This window comes from Patagioenas fasciata, chromosome 1 (genome assembly GCF_037038585.1).
Source record: "Patagioenas fasciata isolate bPatFas1 chromosome 1, bPatFas1.hap1, whole genome shotgun sequence".
Classification (NCBI taxonomy): domain Eukaryota; kingdom Metazoa; phylum Chordata; class Aves; order Columbiformes; family Columbidae; genus Patagioenas; species Patagioenas fasciata.
Window position 1 is genome coordinate 31,635,593 of NC_092520.1, and position 16,179 is coordinate 31,651,771.

Here is a 16,179-nt window from a genome sequence, read left to right on the forward strand (position 1 = left end):
AGGAGGCGGTGCCTGCAGGGGCGGGCGGGAAGGGGGAGGCGGGGGTGACGGGGCTTCGCCCTCGTCCGCCGGCGTTGTGATGCGGGGTGCCTGGGGCTGGGTTGGTTACGCCCCCCGCAGCTCTGTTCTTGTCGGCCGAGGACTGCGTGCCCCGCGGGCTCAGCTCTCTGCCGGCGCCCGGCTGTGCCCCCGGGCGGCTTCGCCTGCAGCGGCCTGGTGCCCCCAGCCCGGCCTCGGCGGCGAGCCCCGGGCCTGGCTCCTTTGCAGGGCCTCCGGGGCAGGACCGGGCCTCACCCCGGGCTGGGCGGCGGCCTGGCAGGCCCTGATGCTCCTGTGGGGTTGTGGCTTCGCATGGGGTTGCCACCTTTCCCGGGGGGGCAGAGGTGGCATAAGTTGTTTGGTTCACCTGATGCTTTGTGTGCATTTCTTAGATTGCCATTTTAATTAGATTTTTTATTCAAATCTATGGGTGTTACGATCAGGAACAGAATCCCACAAATGCTATTTAGGAAGCGTGAAGTCCAGCAATTGCTAAACGCCTCACGGAGGATACGAGGAGTACCAGGAATGTGGAGCCGTGACCTTCCCCTTCCCCACCAACACAGTGGGTGTGAAAAGTCAGGCAAAAGCCAATGCACCATCCTGAGCTCTGCAGTAAAACTATGCGATGCATGCAGTCGTGTTGTGGATATGGTTATAGTCTGCTCCGAGAAGGATTGCATTTTGGTGACTCACCTGGGTAGAGTTGATTTCCTGGCAGGAGCCTGGCAGAGTAATGTTTCTGTCACTCTGGGTAAGATACTTGGCAAGCAAAATGCTTCAGCTCAGCGGGTGCTCTGCTGCTGACTTTGGCAAAATCTGGTCTTTTGCCCAAGGGCATTAGATGGCACCATGACTGAATTGTCCTTATGCCATGTGCCTGGTCATATGTCTCCTTTAAAACCGTTGATGTAAAATGGCTGACAGAAAAGCCAAGTTACCCTGGTTCATTCATTCCTCCTGAAGTCTTTTGACCCAAAGGTCTGTGGATAATTTAAGGTGGTGGTGTATTTTTTGTTTTTCTGATAAAGATATAAAATCCACAAAGCAAACCATATATTTTACATGATGTTGAGATAAAACAGCTGATTGTACAGCTCGCACCCAAGACTGCAAATTGCCCTACGTATTCCAAAAATTCAGTCTAACTACCTTAAAATTTAACAGAGGTTAACTTAATCATTTGCAGATACTTCACTGAAGTATAAAAAGCCATGGGTGCCAAGGAAGATGGAATACAGAGATTTCTTTAGGCCCTTTCTGACCATATTTGGTGTGATCCTGGAGGTTTTGCTTGAGTAGGAACTTTCATAGAAAGTATTTGAGCATTCTACACTAAAACCATAAAGTACTTTAACAAGCCTATCATAAGCTGCAGTTTCCCAGCCTACTACTATGGATTTTTTTTCTTTTTCAATAAGTGGGACTTCATTGTCCTCCCAGATTGAGAAAAGCACTGACACCTCTGCTCCCATTTCAATGGGAATCTGTGCAGGCGTGTTGTATATTCAGGACAATATTTAGCATGCAAAGGCTGCAGTTCTGAGCTTTGCTTTGCTTTGTTCTCCTTAATGATGTCTTCAGATATTCCTCACAGGAAGAGGGGTATGCAAAAGACAGTCAAGGCTAAGGCATGGCATTTCATTATCCCCGTCAAAGCATATCTAACTCTTTCCCCAGGCAGCATACACTCTTATCTTTCCAGATCAAATATTCTCTGTCTGCTTCTTGAATCATGTTTACAAATCATGGTGGCTCACCACAGCTGGATTAGAATAGAACCCTTACAGTGTTGCCACTTCTTACCTTTTGATTAGCGAGAATTTAGGATATTTGGGGTTCTTTCTATTAGGGAATAGAGTAAAAACATAATACCAGAAGAACCTCTCAGCTTACTTCCAGACTGTGCTTTGCTTCTACGTGCTTGCTTTCAGGCTGTGGTTTGACAGGCAGTTGAGCTGATCAGATGGCTCTCTTCCTCCCAAAGGAAATCTTGCCTCATCTTCTTCCTCCTCTTGCCCTTCATCTCACCCTTCATGCTCCCCTCCTTCCACCAGCAATCCCACTCGGTGCCTGTGCTACGTTTGTCACCCACACGTAAGCCAATTCAGTTCATAAATCCAGCAGAAAATTACATAAGATTTTCTGGGTTGGTGAGTTAAATCAGTTCAGAGAGATCTAAGGACCAGCACCAGCTTAAAGACTGGGACTGGGAGGCCAAGAAATCAGAGGGGGAGGTAGGGAGGAAGGCCTCCCCACTTCTGCATAGACACAAGTACTAGATCTGTCAAAACCACAACCTCGTTTCTTCTCAGGCAAGTAGGTGCATCTCGGTTGATAGCTGGATGACTTTCTCTTTCTGTCTCATGTTTCTGCTGCTTCTTTCTCACATACAAGGCTTCAGTTCCTTCAGTCCTCTGCCCCGTCGTTTATCAGATCTCGGGACGCCCCTAGGTACAGATGACCTATGCTGTTGAGATCTGTGTGTTTGTGTCCTTGGGCAGAGGTTTTCCATTGTTTCAGCTGACACTAAAAAGGGGGCATTTAATTGATTCCTTGTTTACCCTCAGTGGAAAATGGCTATTATATCCATCAGGACTGGGAGTCGCTTTCTCTTTCCAATGCCTCTCTTAAAATGCCACGATGCTCCGTGCTGTACCTCTGCTTGCCCATCTACAGTTCAAAATCATTGCACATGCTATCTCTTACACCAGGATCATAAGTTTCTGATGCCTGTACTAGACAATCTGTGGATTCAAACATGTAAAACTCCAGGGGTTTTAAATAACTATATTGTCTTCCAACAAAGGACACTATTTTGAGGTGAGGAGGATGTAATTGTTTTTTAAAGTTTCTTTTATAGAGCTTTCAAATGCAACTGAAAGTTCCAAATGGTGTCACAGTATTTTTTAATTGTTTCTTCTACTCCTTGTTTCTTGTCGACTGCCCGACATTGTGACATGGTGTGTCTTACTTTTCCCTCAACCATTCTTTCCAGTTTTATGTCTTTATAGGTCTATCATCCATCTCTAACTGTGTATATCATTCTAATTTCTTGGGGCAGGAGGAGAGAGGAGACAAGCAAAAGTTTCTGTGACAGACATTCCTTCAGCTCCTTTTCTTAGCCAGAAGTTGAAATCCATTTACACTCTTTCAAGGCTTTTCACACCGTGGTTGGCTCTTCCTCTCTGCCCCATTCTGCATTCCACCCCCTTTCTTCTCTGCACAGCCCCCTCAGCTCCACCTCAAGGTAGTCTCATTTGCCAGATTCTTAACCCAAACGGCTCACAAAAAAGTTGCTCTCACACTGTCCCTTTTGCGTGACCCCTGAATTCATTTGCAAGGACTTGTACTAAGAGCAGATTTAATCTTATATATGTTTCTACACATGTAAAACTAGTAGTTTTACTTGTATAATTCCAGTGGTGATTCCCTGTACTGGGAATGCCACTATATCAGAATTATATATATATATATATATATAAATTTATTATTATTATTATTTATTTATTTATTTTTCCCCATTGCTTGATGTGTTGATCTGGGAATCTTTTTCCAGATTGTTTGTTTTGGTTAGATGGGAAATACAGTCATGGCAGCATTTTTTTAGCTTTGTCCTGAGTTAGATCTACTGCCACCTCCAAATCTGTCTTTCTTGGAACAACTCAAAACAAAAAGAACAACATGAATTCCTGATGGCTTAAGCAGGATGGAAAAAAGATGGCACTTACTCTTGTAAATAGGACAGGAAAAAAAAACATATCAAAAGGTACAAGTCTGTTAATCAGCCTCTATATTCTTGTCGAGATCCCAGAGTCTGCCGAAGTTGGCAAACCACATGGTACAGAAGTCTTTGTCATTCTTTAGCTTGCAGATGATTGGGATTGCAGACTGTTGGTGTTCTCGCATATTTTGGGACCCAACCATTACAGCAGAACCCCCAATTTTTTTTAGTGTCTAGGCAGTTTTGTAATCTAAATGTTAAAAATAACATAATTTTCACAATCTGTCTAAAATGTAGCCACTGCAACAAAGCATGAAATAAGCTTGACAAATTTATTTCAACTTGGCTTGTGCCTCCCAGCACCTTAGTCATCCCCACTGCGAATAAAGCCCATTAGAGTGTGTAAGTGGCACCACAGCAATGAGTTATGCCATAATCCAGCACACTGCTTTGCATGGCTGGCTTCTGCACCCACATGGAACCCCAGGGTCCACCAAGACACAGCAGCTTACCTGTCTTGGTCTATAGTTTGTCTGGTGGGAAATTACCATATGCAATATGCAGAAGCATACATGGGTGTACAGTACCCAGTTGCACATTCTTAATTTCAAAGAATTGTTTGCAACATGAGCCAGATCCTCCCTTGTCAAAGGCAGTGGAAGGACTCTCATGCTCTTAAGGCTGATCCTCTGCTCAGGTTCAATACAAATGTTTTCACTTCATTTCTAACTGGGTGTCATCTATTAAGTGCCAGACTGCAGGAAGGCAACTTTTATATTAATTTATCAACATTTTATTTTCTCATTAAGTATCAGTGATTTGGCCAGTACTGAAGAAGACTCAAATTAAAGACTATTGCTGCCCCAGGGATTTCATAATCTAAATCAGATACAGAAATAAAAAATTCTCAGGGAAGCTAAGGACACAGAATAACTTTGAAGGCTCGCTCTCTTTTCCCTTAAGCTCTTTTCCTTCTCTCATTTCCGTTCACAGAAACAAAAAAATGCGTGCAAGCCCTTGTCCTCTAGTATCCTAGCAGCTGCTACCTTCTCCTTACCAGCCCAACAAATGCCATTTTCTCCCTTTTTATATATTAAATACACTCTGCAAATATATTTGTGTCTTAGGCTTTATTGAGCTGATATTATTACTACTTTTTTGCCTTGCCCGTTAGCACCCAAGGCTGCCAGAACGGTTGGGTGCAGGTGGTTAATTTAACCCAGGACACCTACTTTAGGAGGTTAAAGATGAATTCAGCTTGCTCCATTACAATGTATCCAAGTATAGAGTGTCATAGTCTCAAATTTCTGATTAGGCCTCAGGAGTTTTTTGTACTTGTTCTTTTTTCTCCTTTTCTGCTGCATCAAATGCAAACTTCCTCACTTGGCCTTCCAGGCTTTCCCTGGCTGGTGCATAGTCCTGCCCGTATTGGTCATCAGATCTCATGGTAGGTCCTATACATCATTACTGGTGCAAACTTTCTATTTTTTTGGCCCTGGGTCACCCACACATGGAAGCAGCTGTCCTGTCCATCAAAAAACAGAATATTGCTAGTGTTATGTGTATCCATAGCCCAACAGAAGAATCACAGCTGTGGCAGCTGAGTCACCATGGATTTGTAATGTTTGCCTTATCATGGAATCACAGAATAATTTGGGTTGGAAGGGACCTTCAAAGCTCATCTGGTCCACCCCCCCTGCAATGAGCAGGGACATCTTCAGCTAGATCAGGTTGCTCAGAGCCCCATCCAGCTTGGCCTTGAATGTTTCCAAGGATGGGGCATCTACCACCCCTCTGGGCAACTTGTGCCAGTGTTCTACCACCCTCATTATAAAAAATTTCATTCTCTTGTCTAGCCTGAACCTCTCCTCCTTTAGTTTTACCTCATACTTCCCAGCCAGATCACTGGGATCTCACATATTTGCACTCAATGCTGTAGTGTTTCTTTTCCTTGGGGAAAACTGTGTCTATACAGGGGAGAAGATGAAGCCACACCTGAAATGCTGAGTCTGCTGGATGGACCCACTCTCTGAGACACCCAGCTACTATTGTTCCTCTGCAGTCCGGTCCTCAGGACACAGCCTTCTGTGCACTGATGTGCAGGTAAGATGAGAGCTCTGCCAAGGTGAAGTGATAGTCTGCTCACCTCACTAGTCCAAATCATCTTACCATTGCTCTGCACCTTCGTTTTCACCCCTTTTCTCCGCATTTGCTGTATATCGCCATGCTCCCATGGCTCTTCTGGACCCACAATTGTCTTTTCGTAGACCCTGTGTAAGTGTGAGCCTGCACATAGTGCTTTCTGACACCAGCTAACCAGCCCCTAGGTGCTCTTGTACTACAAACCATTCAGATAGCATCCTTGCTGTTAATTTGGGGGTCTGAAGGAAGCAGGATGAGTTGTTGGTTTTTAGGATAAACTTCTGCAAAGTTGCATGAGTTACACAATAGAAAGTATGAAAGGCTCTATCCTGTTTAAACAGATTTCAATGTGGTTGGCTCACAATGCTGCTCAGAGAACAGCAAACTTGATGTCTTCTGTTGAAGAGTTGATTTCCCTGTTGGCTGCTCTGCTGCACGTAACACACATATTTTCCCCAAAACAGCAGAAGTCAGAGGCTTCACACAGGCGCGCCTGTTTAAAGCATCACCTAGTATCTTCAGAAGTTTCACATTACACCAAATTTTGGACAACTGCACATATCTCCTCCAGGTGCACCCCCATTGCTTCCTGTGAGTCAGGCCTTGAGATGGTCATAGATAAACTGGATCCAAGAGTAAAATGCTGCTTTTTTATTACTGCACTTCCTTGGTGGATGAGCTGGCACTGGGTCAGCTCTGAGCTGATCACCCATCAACTGCACAATTCCCTGGAGTCGCCTCCAGGGCAGCAGCCAGAGCTGGTTGGTGAGGGAGGATGAGGAAGGAGCAGTAAGAGGGCTCCTTGTAGGCAGCAGCTCACAGTCACTTTGCTTTAGATGTAATAGGAAACCTCACTCTTAATGTTGGAACTACTGACATTGTCAGCCTGGGAATGAAGGTGTTGGGTGGGGGAAGTGTAAAATGGCCCAGATACTGAGATCTCTGTGTTTATCAGCTCTTCTTCTCCCTTCTTTTCCTGACAGGCTGGGTGTCCTTGGGGGATAGAATAAGCAGCAACATAAATTAAGAGGGGCTGCAGGAGAATACAGAGGATGGGATCCTCCAGTTGTCCTGTGGCAGTAGTCAGAGGTATCACTACTTTTGCATTTGAGATAAAGGATATTTTTAAGATGCTTGGATATTTAGTTACCTTTCTACTCAATTTACAGACTTGTAAAATAGCCAACCCCATTTTATATGTTTTTTAAAACATCTGTAAGTTCGATAAGATCACCTGACTTAATAAGAACAAGGAAAGATTTCCCCAGGAATGGTCATCATGAAGGTTTCTTTTATGATATGGAAATTCTAGTAAAGCAGACCCCTAAGCATGCACCCCCAGCCTATGACTTCTCTGCATTGTACAGCCCAGAGTTTCCAATATTGCTTACAATTTCAAGAAAAGAAAGGGAAAAAAGGAGAAAATGAGATAAGGGGAAAAGGAGAGGAGAGGAGAGGAGAGGAGAGGAGAGGAGAGGAGAGGAGAGGAGAGGAGAGGAGAGGAGAGGAGAGGAGAGGAGAGGAGAGGAGAGGAGAGGAGAGGAGAGGAGAGGAGAGGAGAGGAGAGGAGAGGAGAGGAGAAAAATGTTAAAACCCTGAGTTATAATGATAGCTGAATCTGGAGTGTGCTGCAGCATACTGCTTGTTAAGTATTGTCCCTAGGCTGAAGAGAGTTAGGTATCTGGCAATAATCTAAACCTGTTTTAAAATTTCCTTCAGGAAAATTTACTAAAATTTCACCTTCTCAAATCCTGAATAGATTTGTGGAAAGATGTTTACTGCCGAGAAAGCCTCATCTTTTGACTGATTATAGAGACAAAAAAAATCAATAACATGCAATCTCTCTGCAACATTTTTCTCTTCAGGATTATTTAAAGCTAGAGAGCTAAGAAATCGAGTTTCCTTTGTGTTTTTGAGGCTGGTTAGTGAGGTAGTGATATGATTACAAGGATGAAACACTGAAGAAGCTGAAAGAAATGTAAGAAATATTTCCTTCTTTCTCAGTAAATCCCTGTGGCCTGTTGTGGTGAATTTCTCTGTATCCAACGCAACACAGCATTGACTGCACCAGCACAGGGTAAAACAAACTGTGGAAAGGTGACTACCTACTTGTTCAGGATGGCTCAGACTCTGCACTAGGGAGATAAATTGTGCAGGAAAAATAGAACTAATGGTAATTTGTAAGGAAATGCCAAGACTCAGAGATAAAACCGTAGTCTCAATCGAAGGAAAATTCTCAATGATATCGTATTGGGGGGGGGTTAAACAAAAAAAAATATCTGTCTTCCTGCTTGTGACTTGGTTCTGTAGGTACTGAAGTCAAGAGCAATATTCCCATTGACTGAAGATGTGCGGTTATGAGTCTTGACTGCCTTAGAGATAAATCATCCATCTTCACTCTGCTAAAAAGAAGCTTACGATCCCCTTTCAATATTAATAAAATTTATGTACCAAGAAACACGTGGCCATTTCTGGAAGCAACACAGAAGAATACAGAGGTTCTTGCACAAATTGCATCACTCAAATGACTGACAAGAAGCCATCATCAGTCAAAGGCATGGTCAATGTTTTTACATACGTACCTTGCCAGCAAACCAGTTAGTTTTCCTTCAGTCTCCATTAATTCGAAGCAGAAGAATTAGATTCCTCAATAATACTGCCCCTTCTGAGTGGAAACCATTTTAAAAATAGGTTAAAAATAGAAAGCTATATGAACAACAAACTCCTTACCTAGATTGTAAATGGAAACATGGTCTTCAACCTGTCATTTGCAATCAAATCTGAGGCTACTTGTGTACTGGCGAATATCTCTTCCAGCACACAGCTTGCTACAGAAGCAAGGTGGTAATATGAAAAACCATGGATCATTTCCATTGCCTTTTCTCCAGCAATACTGCCATTTGCTTTCAATAAAGAATTGTCTGAGTAAAGACAATAGAAGCAGGTCCCATATTTGAAAACCAAGAACAAACATAAATAAATATGAACCAGGAATGATGGAGAGGGAGCCAAAAATAAATAAGCAAGAGAAAAAGTGCAATGAGACTGGGAGTGTGGAGATTAAGACAATTTTCATGCTAGTTTTAAACCCAAATTAAGAAGAAAGTGATAAGTATTTTACAAAAAAAAAAAAAAAGGTAGACAGGTTTTGGCATATCCTGCTTTTCTCTATGCATGGGGGCTATTGTCTTGTTTTGGTTTAGGAGGCCTGAAGAGATGTTCTTCAGTGTGAAAACATCTTTGAATAAATCACACTATAATTTTTGCTAGACTGTGTTTTCTCCTCTGTTTTGTACAAGTTATGGGCTGACTTTTTGAGCCCTACACTTCGCCTCATAGTACCTCTGTCGTCTCTAAAGCAGTAAATTCTAAACACAGTTTCCATTTATTTCTTGAGTTTCAGGGAGTATTCTTGGCATGAGTGGGCAGAACTCTCTTGATTTTAGTAAATATTTAATAATGAAGAAGAAAAAATGAAGATGGTACAGAGCCTTTTCCCTGTGTTTATCAGATCTACAGTCTCATGCACTTTTCTAAGTGTATAGTGAACCAAGGTAACCTTCCAAGATAACAGTGCCCATCCACCCTCTCTGTTTGTCCTTTCAGTACAGCTGAGACACACCCACACTGTGAATAATTCCTCTCCCAGACAGAAAAAAGAAAACCCATAACAATAGTGGGGAAATGGGTTTGAACCCAGCCCTGGAGGTAGGGAGGGAAGGAGGTGCGGAAGCCTGAACTGAAAAGAAAAAAAGAGCACGAAGTCCTTAGCATAAGGAAATTAGGGTCAACTGAGCCATGAGAAGGAAAAACAAGACGAAGACAAAATCCTTGTGGTGGGTAGGAGGGTAGATGGCAAGTGAAAGTGGTATGGACAGACAGCCTTTGACGTGGGAAGAGAATTGAGATCCTACCAGAAAAACTGGGGTACACTAGTATTCGTGTCTCTGTGAAGGCTGGGAGGTGGGGAGTGATTATGGTTCTTGTCAAGTAGGGAGCAGGTGAAGAGGGACATTAAGCCACCAGGAAGGTAGTAAGATAATGACTGTGTGATGTCTTAGGTGCAAAACATAGGCCTGAGGGAACCCTGAGACTGAAATGGGAGGTCTCATATAGGGAGGGTTTTTTATGTAGAGTATGAAAGGTGGATTCATAGAGTGAGGCAAGACCAATGGGGACTCCAGTCAAGTTGGGTGTTTCCAGGAACCAGCTCCTCTGAGGCCCCTTTGCTTTGCCATAAATTCCCCCATAAATTGCCTTAAGGTGACTGGGGACAGGAACCTGCTGTTCTCAAAGGGCTCTTCAGTTTCTGGGGTGGGAACAGTTTTCAGACAGACCCTCATGTAGGATGGTTAACCCTGGCTGCTTCCACAGCCACCATGGCCTCCTCCCTGTCCATCTCCTCCAGGGAGCCATGTGTCACTTTGGAGAAGGGTGAGCTAGGGCACCGTATCCTCATGGCCTGAACAGCAATTTTTTATGAGTGATAGCAAGTTGTGTTCAGTCTGTCCAGCACTTTGGGAGTGCACTTATGCCATAATAGAATGAACAGATGCTGAAAAGAGTTTACAGGGAGCAATTTCTCAGTACTCCACCAAACCAGTAACAATGCACACAGGCCTGCCCATCCAGACTCCAGCCCCATTTTTCTCTCTTTGACAGTCTAGTGGCTTTAGTACCTTTTCAAGACTCTTTTGCTTATTGTCACACAACGGTGTATATGTTTTTCTAATCTAACACGTTTAGCTTGGATATATACTTGCTCTGTTACTAAAACACATCCTGAACTGCACAGCTTCAGACACCTTTCTCTCCACCGGAAACCAACCATCAAAATTCTCAGCGGCACAGAATCTTTTTTTAACACTGTGGTTATAACCACCTACTTCATCTAACAGGTTCATATCTACCTCGAGAAGCACCAGCACAGGAGCAAGACTATGCTCTCAGTGCCATTGCACGCTGGCTGTTTTGTGCTTGGGGAGAGATATAGGAAAGGCAGATCTGGCTCCAAACTTTTACTACCTGTATGTGCCACAAGGAGAAGCTGCCTGTTTGGGGGTGAAGCAGTAGAAACCTTTACGGGTGGCAAGTTTAGTAGCCTGCTACAGTGTGGCTATAGCACTTTCATAGACCTAGGGCATAAAAGTCCTGTGTAGGAGCCCTTGCAGAGACACTATAGTCCCAAAAATTAATGAGAAGTCAAGGAAATAGGTTTTGCTCCCCATGCCTGCAGATTTGCTTCTTTGAAAACAATTTCATACTCATTTAGGTGAGGGGAGTAGGATTACATAAAATATGATTAAACATCAGAAATGGAGAAAAGCAATTAGGATCAATCAGAGTGCATGCGTTTTTAGAAACCTGAAGCAGTGGAGACAGGACACCACAGGGCTCTGTGCTGTACAGACACAAGACAAGGTCCCTGCCTCTCAGTACTGAGCAATTAAGCTTAAAACTAGAGGCAATAGACCAGAACAGACAAACCAGACAGGACAACAACTTGGGCATCGTGACAGACCTGCATGACAGTCAATGCACTGTTGTCAGCTCTTCTCTAAAAGGTTAGTTTTGAGGAGTGTGATGAAGTACTTGAGGGACAGTGTAAGATGGCAAGCCTACTGATGTTTCTGGAGAAAGCCTTACCAGGAGAAATAGGTAGGAGGCAGAAAGCGTGGAGATCTCTGTCTAACTGAGCCAGGGCATTAGCAGATTCAGTGCATGCATTTGTTAGGGCTGTGTAGCCTCTTTGAAGAACACCTGAACTAGCTTATTGTTGGCCTAATCAGTTCAACTGACAAAAGTGTGGTTGTATGGAAGGAAGAGGGAAGAAAGAGAGAGAAGAAAAGCCACGTCTGCTGTATAATGAGAGCCATGCCATGGGCTGATTGGAAATGTGGCAGCATATTGCAAGTACACACTACTCCCCAATTTGAAGCAATCCCATTTTTTTCCTCTCCAGCTGAGGTCAAGTCTGGATGGGAGAGAGAAATGGACCTTTGCAGAAATAGAGTGTTTTGCCTGTCCTGAGACCAGGCAAGTATGTAGCTCTGCATCTGAACAGTGTCAATCAGCAAACGTCTCAGTAAACTCCCTCCTGAAACTGCTGTTATGCAATCCTGGGTAGGTTCTTTCATGGCACCCATTGACTTGATGCTGAGTGGCTCTGTGGTAAATGAAGCTTTTTGCATTACCAGTTTAGGACATGGCAGAAAATAAACAGGTTTTCTGCAAAGAAAAAAAATTAACTTTGTACAGGAAGTAAAGACATTCTGAGCAGTCCTTTCACAATATCTCCAGGCAAAGAAGGAACCTGGTTTTGTTGCTTGGCACTTCTCCCCTCAGAGCTGGAAGCCAACCTTGACCCATGTGAACCCACTTTCATCTCCAGCTATTTATTAAGCTTCAACTGACTCTTCCCTCCTGGTTTTCTTGGGATGTCACAATTGTCAACCGTATGTTTATTGCCTACTCACTATGAAAAAGGCAAAGACTGGTTATGGTGGGGAGGTGCTTGTGAGCCAGAGGTGATGTGTGAAGCACAAAAGAAATAACGAAATATGTCTGCAGAGGACATACAGAGTATGCAAACTTTTTGACTGTCCCAGATGGATCACCTTGAAGCAATTTCCTGATGTAAATTAGCTCCCCTTGAAACATCCCAGAAAAAATGCCAGTTTGCTGTAGGGAAACTGAAATCCTTGTCATAGATGAAGAGTAATGACGGAAATACAAACTGAAAAAACCTGTGATCTATAGGTGAGTATCAGGGACAGGAAAAATGTGACTGTAGAGAGAGGTTACAGATGAACTGATGAAAAGAAGGAGATTTGTTGCTTTCTTAGATTTACTATCACAAGTTGCTTTCTAAAAATGAAAGTTCAAATTGCACAGAGTATTATTTTGCAACTGTAATAAGAATATGTAATATCATAGTATCCAGACTTGTTCTGTAGCAGCAAACAAACAGAAAAGAGGAAAAGAATGATCCTGGAGTAAGATCAGAACCCTGAATCAAGAAAGTGTGCCCTAGTCCCCCTTTTACCAGGAAGTTCCGTTATCTGGACCCCAGTTTTCACTCTACATATCTACTATCCTTAACAGGCAATGGGTTTCAGGGTTTGTCTCTCCTCTGTCCTTCCCCTTCCCTATCCTCACTCCTGCCGTGATCTTGTGTCTGTCCAGATGGAGACCAGTTGGACCACACTGTAGATCCTTCTGTTCCCAAACACCTGAATTTCTTTCCAGTGGAAACCAGGATGCAGGAAGGGGAGAAAACCCTGTACATTAGAACCTTATGCCCAGATGCAGTTACGATGTGGCCAGGGTACATTTTGGGAACTGAAAAGTGTCTGGTACCACAATTTTAGACACACCCAGAGGGTACAAGTTGCCTGATAACTGCTTTCAAAAATTAGGGATTAAACTGTGTTTCTTCCTGCCCTCCTCTGTAAAACAGGAATAATACCTTACAGCAAAGCAAGGACTGCTGACAACATCAGCTCTTCGCATGATCAGATGAGTGCACTGACTGTAAGCACTTGATTCGCAGGTGGCTTCACAATTATCAACGAAAGGTTGTGTTAATACAGATATTCTGCAACCTAAATGTGAAATGGCTGCTGTTACAATTAAAAGGGCAAAGAAAGCCTGCGGAAAATCGATAGGTAGATGTCTGGCTGAAATTTCTGTTAATTAAAGTACATAATTTATTAAAACAACAAAGCACAGTGAACTGATTCAAGACCATCTGTCCATCCACATATATTAATAGTGTTGCATAGTTTTAGTAATAACAATAGTTGAACAAACATTTTGAAAAAAAATATAAATGTAAGTTCTTTGTATGAGCAAAGTAAGGGACCTAGTTCTCAGTCAGGACTGGGCCCCTAGATGCTTTGACAATATAAAAAAAGAGCAACAAGGAAAAGGAATGAAAAGTAATTGAGGACCAAACAGTGGGTTTTCACATGTTTAAAACAGTTGACTAATATACGTCCACAACTAATAAAAAGCATACATTGACTTCTCAATTACTCAAGTTTTGCCCTGTTTAAACAATATTTTATTATTTTGACTCCTCCTCTGCAGACATTTATCAGGAGAAAAATAAACAATGATCAAAATATGCACTGGAATGTTTTACTTTAAAAAAAAAAAAAAAAAGAGCATATTTCTCCTGTGGCAGTGTTTGAATTTTAATATAAAATGCATTCTGACCTAATCCTCTCTTACACAGGCTTGTTCTTGCATTGAGAGATGACCAGCTTGTGAATCTGTCATAGATGAGTTCAGGCCTTTCTGGCTCTGCATTGCTTCTGCAATACTTGCTGACATCACTGATGCTTAGAGGGGCACAAGGAGCTTGCCTTAGTTTAAGGGTGATCTGTGGAAATGGGAAATGCTGACAGTTGGGCCTCAAAGGTGAAGGAGGAACTGATCTTAAAACCATCTTTAAAAGAACAAAATGGATGAGTAAGAGTAGCAAATAATTAGTCAGACTTTAAAGGAGATTCTTTCTATACTCACAAATTCACATTAGCTGTAACCATGTTAGCAATTGCAAGATAGTAAGGCTGCACCTCTGCTGGTAAATTAAATGTGCTTGTGATCCCACTGAGGCTCATTGTGACTAGCCATTTTGTTAAAGTCTTTTATCTCCCCAAACAAGGTGACTGCTTCCAAACTGCTTACTGCGAATGGTCCCTGACTGATTACCAGAAGAACCATGTGAGGAAGGGCTGCACACCCTAGGCCAAGTGTCAGAAGATCCTTCTAACAGAATGACTCATAATAATGAAGGTATAGCTCTAGTACATTGTACTATATATGTAAAACTATGATATGATTAGTAATTATTACAACATGAGTCTCTGCATACTCATATGTATTTGTTCTGTGAAGCCACAGACCTCCAAATATTTGAGAAGATCTGGTGGTTATTTATATGCATAGAGTTACTTGCATACTTAAGGGTTTGCAATACTGTGGCCAAGACAAAGAGAGACAGTAAAAGCCACCAGGAATGCGCATTTAAACATTTAGTCTATTTCTTTTGGCAACTGAGATTTATATTCTATTTCTGTAAGTACTACTCTATGTTCTTATTCAGAAAATTGGTAGTATTAATTATTCAATTTTGGGAAGGTAAGGCCCTAACCTCAAGATAGATGTGTGAATTGTTGAAGGTAGTTAGAAGCCTAACAGAATTTTCAAGCTAGCACAGCTTTATAGTCTTTTCCTCCAAAAAAGCCTTGTAGTTCACTTATGGGTGTAGTATATTTTATAATTTCAGTGATGGACATACGAAACATGTGATGACCTGCTAAGACCTAACCAATGTGGGGTTAAGGAAAAGACATACAAGACTATGGGAAATAAAATGTTCCTTGTTCAAATTCAAAGAATAAGTTTCATGAATATTCTCTTAAAGTTAAACCTTCTATGCATAGTTATCAGCCCTCACTTCCTGGTCACACACAATCTGTTTCTACATTACAGGCTTGCAGCAAAGGAAGCAAAGAAGAGAGCGTGCAAGAGAGACAAAATTAGTATTTATTTTTCACTCTGCTAAGTGATCAAGTATTTCCATATGCCACACAGCAAATGAAACCTGGTTTCCAACTCATTTTCATCTGATGGTGGGATCCTCTGGTGGTGCCACCCCTGATTAAAACTTTTCATGAGGTTTGGACATATAATACTGCTCTATTGTGTAGATTCTTTTATGCCTAATATGGCTTGGGTTAATTATATGAATTTTCTAACATATGAAGCTGTAGGCTTTCCCTCTGCTATATTCAACTATCTGTTTTCATGAAATATGTAGGGACCCAGTATGTTTGAAACTGCTAGCTTCAAGTGAAACTGGGCTCAGAATGGCCAGGAGTTATTTGCAAAGGGCCGACAGACAGACACAAAACAGCACACATACGCTCAGAGCGTGACTGCATCATTGTAATTTCCATAGAAGCTAAAAATAAATAAACACAAAAGTCTGATGGCACTGCACAGTGTCTTCCTTAATTGTAAAAGTTCAGCTGGGCTAGAAACCGAGTTAACCACATTTTAATGCTAAGCATATCTGAAGACTCATGCTGCAAGCCTAAGGCAAGCATGTTCTCAGAAAGTAGGCTCCACACCAGCACTGAATGCAGCCACAAGTCATCTTAGAATCACAGAATGTCCTGAGTTGGAAGGGACACACAAGGATCATCGAGTCCTGTCCCTGCATGTGACAACCCCACAGTTCACACCCTGTGTCTGAGGGCATT

At 42.5% G+C, this 16,179-nt stretch overlaps 1 long non-coding RNA gene across 1 annotated transcript; it reads left to right on the top strand.

The window, feature by feature from the left end:
• The first annotated feature begins 7 nt into the window (after positions 1–7).
• LOC136108769 (uncharacterized) lies at positions 8–15,888 on the top strand. The gene is made up of 4 exons (XR_011737974.1): positions 8–5,866; positions 6,889–6,994; positions 14,577–14,707; positions 15,407–15,888. It is a non-coding gene; the product is annotated as an uncharacterized lncRNA (long non-coding RNA).
• Positions 15,889–16,179: the final 291 nt, after the last annotated feature.